The sequence below is a fragment of the Arachis ipaensis genome, chromosome B09, assembly GCF_000816755.2.
Source record: "Arachis ipaensis cultivar K30076 chromosome B09, Araip1.1, whole genome shotgun sequence".
Lineage (NCBI taxonomy): Eukaryota > Viridiplantae > Streptophyta > Magnoliopsida > Fabales > Fabaceae > Arachis > Arachis ipaensis.
This window is the reverse complement of record NC_029793.2, coordinates 25,062,653-25,075,548: the sequence shown is the minus strand read 5'-3', so window position 1 is coordinate 25,075,548 and position 12,896 is coordinate 25,062,653.

The following is a 12,896-nucleotide window of genomic DNA, read 5'->3' as shown; positions in this document are numbered from 1 at the left end:
TTAGTTGGTCCATGGTGGCTCTCAACTACTCAATGGATGCTGCCAATTGAGTCCAGTATTCGCTTGGAGGGAAGCTTTGTTCTTGAGGTTGCTCAGGTACCTTCCTCTTAGGAGGGGAGACTGGCCTCTGAATCTTGGCTTGTGCTGGTTCCCTTGTGTGCTCTATGCTCTCCTTAGTGATTGGGTCTTCTGTTGCAATGAAGGTATCCCTGTCAATCATGACTTTTGCCTCGTCACACAAGCGAGAGATAAGGTGTGAGAAAGCCAGCCTAGATTGAGTTGAGGTCCTGGCTGTGATTTTTTATATCTCACATGGGATCAATTGATGAACTTCCACTTCATTGACAAACATGATGCAATGGATCATCACAACCTGCCTTACTATGACCTTAGAGCGGTTGCTAGTGGGGAGGATAGAGTGCCCAATAAAATCCAGCCATCTCCTTTCAACTGGCTTGAGATCCATCCTCCTTAGTTGGTTTGCTGACCCTTTTTGTCAGTTATCCATTGTGTTCTAGGGAGACATATGTCTTGTAGGACTTGTTCTAGCCTTAGATCAGCGTGCACTCTCCTCTTAAAGGAGTTAGGATCGTCCTTTAGTGGAGGTAACTTGAAAGTTTCCCTTACTTTGTCCAAACCGTAATGCAAGGTCTTTCCTCGAACCATGGTGCGCCATAGGTTGAATTCCGGTCCCTCTTCTTTTTGTTTGTCCAATGTTTATAAGTTCGCATAGAACTCTTGGACTTTTAAAATTCCAACCTTAGTTGCAGGGTTGGCTAGAATTTTCCAATCCCTCATTCGGATCTGCTCTTGAATCTCAAGATATTCGTCATCTTTCAGATTGAACTTAAGTTTTGGAATTACAGCCTTCTTGCACACTACATCATAGTAGTATTCCTCATAAAGCTTGGAGTAAAACCTATAGGGGTTATAGGCAACCGTTGAGGGAGCCTTTTCTTTTTTGTTTCTTGAGATAGATCTTCCACCCTTTTGTGCCATAGATTGTGAGAAGATGAAAGAGCAGAGCATGAACAACACCAAACTTAAGAAGTTTGATCGTCCCGAGCAAAAGAGAGAAGAACACAGTAGGAGAAGAAGCAGAGAGGGTGTGAGAAAGAGGAGGGTGGGGCGTGAGAGAGAGAGGGGGTGAACGTGTAATAATAGGGGTGGGTTGGGGTGATTTCGAATTTGAGTTTAGAAAGATATGAGATGAGATAACAAAATTTTGAAATTAATGGGAAAAGAAAGAACCAAGATCAATAAAGATAACAAGATATGATATGCAAAGATATGATTTGAAAATGATATGGTTAGTTTGAAAAAGATTTGAAACGGGAAAGTGTGATGTGAAAAAGATATGGTGGGACAAGATAAGGTTGAAATTTTTGAAAAATAATTAAATTTGAAGAAGTTTAATTTTAAAATGTAGGATGAAAAGGATATAAAATGGAAAGATATGGTTTGAAAAGATAAGGTTGGAAAAGATTTGATTTGGAAAGTCAACTCTCTCTCTCTCTCTCTCTCTCTCTCTCTCTCTCCTTTGAAAATCCAATTCCTTGCCTTTCCCCTTCTGGGCGTTCAACGCCCTGATCTGGCGTTGAACGCCAATTGGGGATCAAATTTTATTTTATTTTATTATTTTTTTTGAATGGGGCGTTCAACGCCAAGAATGGGCATTGAACGCCCTATAAGGACTAAAACGTTGACCCAAACACTCCTATATGGGCGTTGAACGCCCATCCCTCCTCCCCTTCTGGCGCTGGGCATCAGTTTTGGCATTCAACGCCAGTAAGGGATATCTTCAGGGTGTTCTGTTTTCCATCCTATGTGCACCTGTTCCTGATTTGAGTGCTACACATGATTACAAACGTTAAAAAGCTAAGAAAAATATAGAAATTAATAAAAACTAGAAAAATATGAACTTACACTAAAACAAAGCAAAAATACTATATATATGACTGGGTTGCCTCCCAATAAGCACTTCTTTATTGTCAGTAGTTGGACAATGCTGTTGTCATGTAAGCAGGAGGGTGAAAACCTCTTGCTCAATTGGGTTCCCTAGATAGTGTTTGATACATTGGCCATTGACAGTGAATCTTTTATCAGAGTACTGGCTCTGAAGTTCTACATGACCATAGGGTGACACTCTAGTGACCATAAAAGGTCCTATCCATCGTGACTTGAGTTTTTCAGGGAATAACTTGAGCCTGGAGTTCAAGAGCAGAACCTGCTGACCAGGCGGGAAGTCTCTGGAAGATATCCTCCTATCATGCCATTTCTTGGATCTTACCTTGTAAATCTTAGCATTCTCGAAAGCAGCATGTCGAAATTCATCCAACTCGTTTAATTGGATTAGTCTTTTTTCTTCTGCAGCCTTGGGGTTAAAGTTGAGGAACCTTGTTGCCCAGTATGCTCTGTGTTCCAATTCCACGGGTAGGTGGCATACCTTCCCGTAGACCAGTTGGTAGGGGGACATCCCAATGGGGTTTTGAATACAGTCTGGTATGCCCAGAGAGCATCGTCAAGTCTCTTTGCCCAATCTCTTCTGGAGGAACTTACTGTCCTCTCCAGAATTCGTTTGAACTCTCTGTTGGAGACTTCAGCTTGTCCATTAGTCTATGGATGGTAGGGGGTCGCCACTTTGTGACGAACACCATATCTTTGTAAGGTGGAGTTGGTGCGCGAAATTGAACTCCGCAAGTTTCGCACAGATAGACTGGCAACTGCACCGGGTCGTCCAAGTAATACCTCAAGTGAGTGAGGGTCGAATCCCACGGAGATTGTCAGATTGAGAAAGCGATGTCTATCTTGTAGATCTTAGTCACGCGATTAGAAAAGATAGTTGTTGTGAAAGACGCATAAAAACAAAATAAAGATAGAATTACTTAATTGGTGTGAAATAAGTGATGAGAGAACGGTTGAGGCTTCGGAGATGCTTCCTCCTTCCAGATCAATTTTTCTCACTGTCTACTTCAACTTCTGGTGATTCATTCCATGGCAGGCTGTAAGTGATTACGCCAGGACAGTGGTCATTAATCTCCTCTACTTCAGATCAAACGCCAGGTCAGTGGTCATCCAATCTGAATGGGGGTGAAGCTCCTGCAGTCCATTCCCTTGGTGATCCTACTCAAAATGCCACAGACAAGGTTGGATCTTCCGGATCAAAGAATGATGCTTGATGATTCTAGCCTATACCACAAAGGCCCTAATCACCCCGTACCTCGGCTGAACTGATGTCTCCAAGTCCCCAACAAAGTCGTAGATTAGCCGTCTAAGAGATGTATAATCAAGCTTGTGGTTCAATACTATCCCGTCAAGGAATCGCAAGAACCCATGTAGAATAGAGATGACGGTCAAGTTACATTCTCAATTCATTAGGATGAAGAACGAAGATACATCTTAGAGTAGAATCAAGCATAGGTTGAAATAGAACAATGATATTATTAATCCATAAAAATCAGCAGAGTTCCTAATCTTAACCTAGGAGGTTAGTGGCTCATAGCTTACAGAAAGTAGTAATGTAAATTTGAAAATATGGCATAAGGTCCTGAACAAGGGTAATCCTTATTCTATATATACTAATCTAATAACTAATAAGTACAAAAATATAATAGAATAGACTAGAGGTGCGAAATCCATCCTTGGGCCCACTTTGGTTGAGTAATTGGGCTGAGCTTGGCGTCCACTTTGAGGAATGGGAAGTGAACCACGATGCCTTCTGCTCTTGGTGGGCGTTGAACACCCATTAGGGGGTGGTTGGCATTCAACGCCAGCTTTGGATCTCCTTTGGGGCGTTGAACGCCAGCTATGGAGTAGCTCCTTGGCGTTCATCGCCCAGAATGGGCAGGCTCCTTCGAAGAAAAGTATAGATAATTATATATTACTAGAAAGCTCTAGAAGTTAGCTTTCCAACGCCGTTGAGAACGCGTCATTTGGACCTCTGTAGCTCCATAAATGCTCGTTTAAGTGCGTAGAGGTCAGAATCTGACAGCATCTGCTACGCTTTCCTTGCCTCTGAATCGGACTTTGCCAAAACTCTTCAATTTCAGCCAGAAAATAGCCGAAATTATTATAAAACACACAAACTCAAAGTAGAATCCAAAAATGTGAATTTTGCACTAAAACCTATGAAAATATAATAAAACTTAAACAAAACATAACTAAACAGTATGAAAATGATGCCAAAAAGTGTATAAAATATCCGCTCATCAGAGCACCAAACTTAAACTGTTGCTTGTCCCCAAGCAACCAAAAACAAATTAGGATCAGAAAAAAGAGAAAGACACAATAAATCTCAGAGTTTTCAATGAATCTCAGTTCCAATTGGTGAGCGGGGTTTGTAACTATTTACTTCCGAACAGTTTTGGCATTTCACTATCTCTTGAAGCTCAGAAGTGTTGGTGTCTTTGGGAATTCAAAACCCGAATGATATTATTGACTCTTTTATTTTAATTTTTTTTATTCTTGAACACAGCTTCTTTTAGAGCCTGGCCATGATCCTAAGTGTTTTGTTTTCCAGTATTACCATCGGATACATAAACGCCACAGACACTTAACTGGGTAAACCCTTTTGGATTGTGATTCAGCTTTGCTAGAATCCCTAGCCAATGGTGTCCAGAGTTCTTAGGCACACCCTTTTGCTTTTGGAATCACGACTTTAACTGCTCAGTCTCAAGCTTTTTCACTTGACACCTTCACACCACAAGCATTTAGTTAGGGGAGGAGCTCATTTGAACTTTTTAGGCCAAGATTTTGTTTCTTTTAGGCCCTCCTAACCATTGATGCTCAAAGCCTTGGATTCCTGCTCTTGCCTTTTGGTTTTAAGAGCTATTGACTTTTTCTCTTTCTTTCTTTTTCTTGCTCTTGCCTTTTGGTTTAAAGAGCTATTGGCTTTTTCTCTTTCTTCTCCTTTTTTTCGTTTCTTTCTCTTTTTCTTTCTTTTTGCTGCTTTTTCTTGCTTCAAGAATCTATAATTGGATTTTTCAGACTACCAATAATACTTCACCTTTTCCATCATTCTTTTAAGAACCAACATTCTTTACTCCAACATCAAATATGCACTGTTGATTCATGTATTTAGAAAGTAAAAGTAATGCCACTGCATCAATTAATTGGACCATTCTTATTATATAACTCGAGTTCATGCATCTTACTTCTCTTTTTCAAATAAAATTTTTCTTTTAAGTATGGTGAGAGATGCATGGAATATTTCATAGCTTAAAACAAAACAAAGGATGATCATGCATTTAGAAATAGGAAACAGATAATGAAATACAATGGAAAACAGAAAAATAATATAAGCAAAGGGGAATATGGAACGTGACCACCTTAGTGACAGCGGCTACTGCTTCCTCTAGAGAATCTAATGGAGCACTTGATTTCTTCTATGTCACGCCCCTGTCTCTATCGCTCCTCCCTCATAACTCTTTGATTTTCTCTTATTTCATTGAGGATGGTGGAATGCTCTTGGTGTCTGGTGCGGTATTTGTAACCACAAACTAACCGGCAAGTGCACCGGGTCGTACCAAGTAATACCTTACGTGAGGAAGGGTCGATCCCACGAGAATTGATGGATTAAGCAACAATGGTGTTTAATAGGATTAGTTAGACAAACAAAAAGGAGTGTTTTGGTATTCAAAAAGCATTAAACAGTAAATTAAGAATTTCAGAAAGCAAGTAACAAATGAGTTATGAAATATATATGGGAAAATAGTTAAAGCTTCAGAGTTATCTATTTTCTGGATTGACTTTTCTTATTAACTGATTTTAATCATGTAAGATTTAATTCATGGCAAACTATTTGTGACTAGACCCTAATTCCTTAGACCTTCCTAGTCTCCTCTAAAATTCATCAACTGCCAATTCCTTGGTCAATTAATTCCAATTAGAGGGTGATGATCCAATTCTAGTTTATATGCCACAAGAATCCTAATTATCCAAAAATAAAGAGATTATATGTCACGTATCCCGTTAAATACAAACAATTAGAAATTCAGGATAATATGTTTTCAAGCTATTGTTCAAGTAAAAAGCTTTTCCAAGTTATACAAGAACTCAATTAGAACATGAGTCATACTTCCGTTCCACCCAAATTCATAAAATAAAGAACGAAAATAATTATTGAAATATAAATCAACACATGAATTAAAATAGAAAAATAATATTACCAATTCATACAATAGACAGAGATCCTAACCTTAACAGTGGAGGATTAGTTGCTCATGGTAGAATGTTATGGCGGAATGTAAATTTGGAATAGGATGGGATCCTCCCCAGGACCTCTCCCAAAAGAGAGGTTTCTTCTCTCTTTTATAACTAATCCTAATAAATTTAAAATCTAATTTTTAAAATTAAAAATAATATATTTTCCTAGAATTCAAATTTGAATTTAAATAAAAAATTAACTAAATAATCAAGTCTTCAATTGATGGGTGGGGACCACTTGTTTTGTCCATTCTGCAGCTTCTAATCTGTGTTTTCTGGGCTGGGAACTGGGTCAAAATAGCCCAGAAATTGCCCCCAGCATTTTTCTGCGTTTTCTGCACGTGGCACATGTCACGCGTATGCATCGATGGTCTTTTCTGCGAGTCACGCGGACGCGTTGGTTACGCGCATGCGTCGCTGAGCAAATCTTCAAATCACGTGTACGCGTCAGGCACGCGCACGCGTCGCCATGGATACCCCCAAATTCACGCGTACGCGTCAGTCACGTGTATGCGTCGCTCCTCGCTGCCGTCTCCTTTGATTCTTGTGCTGCAGAAACTCCATCAAATTCTGCCGAATGCTACCTAAAACAAACAAAATTGCAAAAGACTCAAAGTAGCATCCATATTGGCTAAAAGATAATTAATTCCTTATTAAACTCAACAATTTAGATGCAAATTCACTTGGAAAAGATAGGAAAGATGCTCACGCATCACAACACCAAACTTAAACTGTTGCTTGTCCTCAAGCAACCAAAACTAATATAAGCTTAGGATGTGAATTTGCATGAAAATGAGAGTTCGATTAAGCTCATGTCTCTTCTTATAGTGGGGTTTACAACTGCAATCCTGAATAGTTATGACATCTCACTTTATCCTTTGAAGTTCAGAATGATTGGCATCCATAGGAACTCAGAATTCAGATAGTGTTATTGATTCTCCTATTTTAGTATGTTGATTCTTGAACACAGCTACTTTATGAGTCTTGGCCGTGATCCTAAACATTTTGTTTTCCAGTATTACCACTGGATACATAAATGCCACAGAAACATAGCTGGGTGAACCTTTTCAGATTGTGACTCAACTTTGCTAGAGTCCCCAGTTAGAGGTGCCTAGAGCTCTTAAGCACACTCTTTTTGCTTTGGACCACGACTTTAACCGCTCAGTCTCAAGCTTTTCACTTGACACCTTCACGCCACAAGCATATGGTTAGGGACAGCTTGATTTTAGCCGCTTAGGCCAGGATTTTTTTTTTCTTTGGGCCCTCCTATCCATTAATGCTCAAAACCTTGGATCCTTTTTAACCTTTGCCTTTTAGTTTGAAGGGTTATTGGCTTTTTTTGCTTGCTTTTCTTTTTTTTTCTTTTTTTCTTTATTTTATATAAATTTTTTTTCGCAAGCTTCGTGTTTTTCACTGCTTTTTCTTGCTTCAAGAATCAATTTTATGATTTTTCAGATTATCAATAACATTTCTCTTTTTTCATCATTCTTTCAAGAGCCAACAATTTTAACATTCATAAACTTCACTATAAAAAATATGCACTGTTCAAGTCATGCATTCAGAATCACAGAAAGTACCACCACATCTAAGTAAATAAGACTATTCTTCAATATAAACTCACTTTCTCATGCAATACATCACTTATGTATTATTTTTTATTTGAATTTCAAGCTCAGTGAGTAATACATGAGACATCTTTTCGAAATTAAAGCAATTAAGAGAAAACTAAACTAGACCTAGGATTCTAACTAATAAAGGATCATGCAACAAACAAAGTAAAATAGCAGGAAACCGGAACATAACATAATAAAAGCGGGAAGGAATAAAAAATGAAAGGAACTCAACCACCTTAGTTATCCGAGCGGTCATTTTATTCTTTAGGTTGTGCTCCTTTGTGAAGATGATTCACCTCCCTTAGTGCAATAAAAATAAACAGAAAACCCTTAAGCGAATCATCAACACCAAACTTAAAGGTTTGCTTGTCCTCAAGCAAAGAAGAACTGAAAATAAAAACAAATAGTAAGAGAAATCTCCGGTTCCTGTTCTAAAATAGCTGCATGATCAGAAAAATAATAAAAACTCAATAAAAATCAAATAAGTAAGAAAGCTACTACTACGAAGAATAACTAAGGATACGAAATTATCGGGTTGCCTCCCGACAAGCGCTTCTTTAACGTCACTAGCTTGACGGTCAGTTCTGCTAGTTCAGCAGATGAGTGGACCTCTGGCGATCAATCTTGCCTCCAAGATAGTGCTTCAACCTCTGGCCATTCATTGTAAATTTCCTGTCAGAATTCTCTTCCTGTATTTCTACATGACCATATGGTGAAGCTCTGATAACCACAAACGGTCCTGACCACCAGAATTTCAGCTTCCCGGGAAAGAATTTGAGCCTTGAATTATATAGAAGCACTCTCTGTCCTGGCTTAAAGTCTCTGATGGCAATCTTCTTGTCATGCAGTAGCTTGGTTCTCTCCTTATAGAGCTTGGCATTCTCATAAGCTGAATATCTGAATTCATCAAGCTCATTCAACTGAAGCATTCGCTTAATTCCTGCAGTTTCTGAATCAAGATTCAGGTACCTGATTGCCTAGTAAGCCTTGTGCTCCAGTTCAACTGGCAAGTGACAGGCTTTGCCATAGACCAACTGATATGGGGACATGCTAATTGGAGTCTTGTACGCTGTCCGGTATGCCCAGAGAGCATCATTAAGCTTCCTAGACCAGTCCTTTCTTGAAATACTGACGGTCTTCTCTAGAATCATCTTAAGTTCCCTGTTGGAAACTTCAACTTGTCCACTTGTCTGAGGGTGATAGGGGGTTGCCACTTTATGACGGACTCCATATCTATGCAGAAGAGAGTCCAGCTGTCTGTTACAGAAGTGACTTCCTCCATCACCAATTAGTGTCCTTGGGACACCAAACCGGCTAAAGATATATCTCTGAAGAAAGCTCATTACCACCTTGGCATCATTGGTGGGTAGAGCCACAGCTTCCACCCACTTGGACACATAGTCAACCGCCACTAGAATATAGTTGTTTGAATGTGAAGGTGAGAAAGGTCCCATGAAATCAATACCCCATACATCAAACAACTCAACCTCAAGAATCCCCTGCTGTGGCATTTCATGGTTGGCAGGGAGATTCATGGCCTTTGCACATCTGTCACAGTACTTCACAAATTCTCTTGAATCTCTGAAGAAGGCCAGTAGAACCCGCTCTAAAGGACCATTGTAGCTGTCCTTTCACCACCAAAGTGGCCTCCATATTCAGAACCATGCCAGTGCCAAAGAATCTGTTGTGTTTCTTCATCTGGGACACATCTCCGGATGATACCATATGAACATCTTTTAAAAAGTTATGGCTCCTCCCAAATGTAGTACTTGGCATCAGTCAATAGCTTCTTCACTTGTTGTCTACTGTACTCCTTTGGAATAAAATTCATGGCCTTATAATTTGCAATGTCTGCAAACCATGAAGCCTGCTGAATGAGGAATAATTGCTCATCTGAAAATGTCTCAGTCACAGTTGTGGGTGGTTGTACTCCAACTTTAAGCTCAATCCTGGAGAGATGGTCAGCTACTTGATTTTCTGACCTTTTCCTGTCTTTTATCTCAATATCAAACTCCTGAAGGAGCAAGACCCATCTGATTAATCTTGGTTTAGAATCCTATTTGGTTAGAAGGTACTTCAAAGCAACATGGTCAGTATAAACAATAACCTTAGAACCAAGTAAATAGGACCTAAACTTATCAACAGCATACACAACAGCTAATAATTCCTTTTCTGTAGTTGTGTAATTCTTTTGAGCATCATTTAACACACGACTAGCATAGTAAATGACATGTATAAGCTTACCATGCCTCTGTCCTAAAACAACTCCTATAGTAAAATCACTAGCATCACACATTAATTCAAAGGGTAAATCCCAGTCAGGAGGAGCTATAATGGGAGCAGAGGTAAGGTTTGCTTTCAGAGTTTCAAAAGCATGCAGACAATCAGAGTCAAATACAAAAGGAACATCAACAACCAACAGGTTGCTCAATGGTTTAGCAATTTTAGAAAAATCCTTTATAAGTCTTCTATAAAATCCTGCATGACCCAAGAAACTCCTAACTGCCTTAACATTAGTTGGTGGTGGTAATTTTTCAATTACCTCCACCTTTGCTTTATCTACCTCAATCCCCTTACTTGAAATCCGGTGTCCAAGAACAATACCTTCTGTAACCATAAAATGGCATTTTTCCCAATTTAAAACAAGGTTTGATTCTTGACACCGTTTCAAGACAAGAGATAAATGTTTAAGGCAGGATTCAAAAGAATTACCAAAAACAGAAAAGTCATCCATAAATATCTCAATAAACTTTTCAACCATATCAGAAAAAATTGAAAGCATACATCTCTGAAAAATTGCTGGAGCATTACAAAGTCCAAATGGCATTCTCCTGTAAGCAAATACTCCAAAGGGGCATGTGAATGCTGTCTTCTCTTGATCTTGAGGGTCTACTGCAATTTGATTATATCCAGAATATCCATCTAGAAAATAATAAAAAGCATGACCAGCTAAACTCTCAAGTATCTGATCAATGAAAGGGAGGGGGAAATGATCCTTCCTTGTAGTAGTGTTGAGCCTCATGTAGTCTATGCACATTCTCCATCCTGTGACTGTTCTTGTAGGAATAAGCTAATTCTTCTCATTCTTGATCACTGTCATCCCTCCTTTCTTGGGAACTACTTGCACAGGACTTACCCAAGGGCTGTCAGAAATAGGGTAAATAATACCTGCTTCCCATAGTTTCATTACCTCTTTTTGGACCACCTCTTTCATAGTTGGATTGAGTCTCCTTTGTGGTTGCACAACTGGTTTAGCATCATCTTCAAGAAGGATCTTATGCATGCACTTGGTTAGACTAATCCCCTTCAAGTCACTAATGGTCTATCCAAGAGCTGTTTTATGGCTTCTGAGTACTGAAATAAGCGCCTCTTCTTCTTCAGGCTTCAGAGAAGAGCTAATAATCACTCGATATGAGTCATTTTCACCCAAGAACACATATTTCAAGGATGGAGGTAAAGGTTTGAGCTCAAGCTTGGGGACTTCCTCCTCCTTTATTGGCGTGCTCATCAGCTCCTTTTGGGGTGGTGAATCATCAACTTCAACTAATTCATACTCAGAAATAGGACCCAGAACATCATCAAGTACCTCAGCTTCCAGTACTTCTTGAACAAGTGGTTCAATAACATCTATTTTCATACACCCCTCAGAATCATTAGGGTGCTTGAGGGCTTCAAAAACATTTAGGACCACCTGTTCTTCATTGACCCTCAGGATTAATTCACCCTTTTGCACATCAATCAGAGCTCTACCTGTAGCTAAAAAGGGTCTACCAAGTATAATAGAAGGTTTTATTTTTGAAGATCAAGATGAACATCAAGACTTTATTTTTGAAGAATTTTTAAGAAAAGAAAACATGCAAGACACCAAACTTAAAGATTTTTAATTTTTAGACACTAAGAATTCAAGAATGCATATGAAAAACAAGAAAAGACATAAAACAAGAAAATATGAAGATCAAACAAGAAGACTGGCCAAGAACGACTTGAAGATCATGAAGAATGCAATGCATGAAATTTTTGAAAATAAATTTTTTTTAGAAAATTAAAAAGATGCAATTGACACCAAACTTAAAACTTGACTCTAGACTCAAACAAGAAACATAAAAATATTTTTGATTTTATGATTTTATAAATTTTTTTATTTTTTGAAAATTAATTGGGAAAAACAAAAAAGAAGAAATTATTTTTTTTTGTATTTTTCAAAAATAGGAAATAAAAAGCTTAAAATTAAAATAAAATTACCTAATCTGAGCAACAAGATAAACCGTCAGTTGTCCAAACTCGAACAATCCCCGGCAACGGCGCCAAAAACTTGGTGCGCAAAAGTCGTGATGGTTCCATTCCTTGGTAACGGTGCTGAAAACTTTATACGCACATTCATAATCTTAATTCTTTGTCACAACTTCGCACAACTGACCAGCAAGTGCACTGGGTCGTCCAAGTAATAAACCTTACGTGAGTAAGGGTCGATCCCACGGAGATTGTCGGCTTGAAGCAAGCTATGGTCACCTTGTAAATCTTAGTCAGCCGGATTCAGATAGTTATGGAGATTTGATAATTAAAACATAATTGAAATATAAACTAGGATAGAAATACTTATGTAATTCATTGGTGAGAATTTCAGACAAGCGTATAGAGATGCCTTTCGTTCCTCTGAACCTCTGCTTTCTTGCTGTCTTCATCCAATCATTCCTACTCCTTTCCATGGAAAGCTTTATGTAGGGCATCACCGTTGTCTTCTAAGAGATATTCATTCTAGCTTGTTTGCATGTAGAACGGAAGTGTTTGTCAGGCACGCGTTCATAAGTGAGAATGATGATGAGCGTCACATAATCCTCACATTCATCATGTTCTTGGGTGCGAATGGATATCTTAGAATAGGAATAAGCTTGAATTGAATAGAAAAATAGTAGTACTTTGTATTAATTCATGAGAAACAGCAGAGCTCTATACCTTAATCTATGGTGTGTAGAAACTCTACCGTTTGAAAATACATAAGTGATAATGGTCCAGGCATGGCTGAATGGCCAGCCCCCATGAAAGTCTAAGATAGCATAAAACTAATCAAAGATCCCTTAC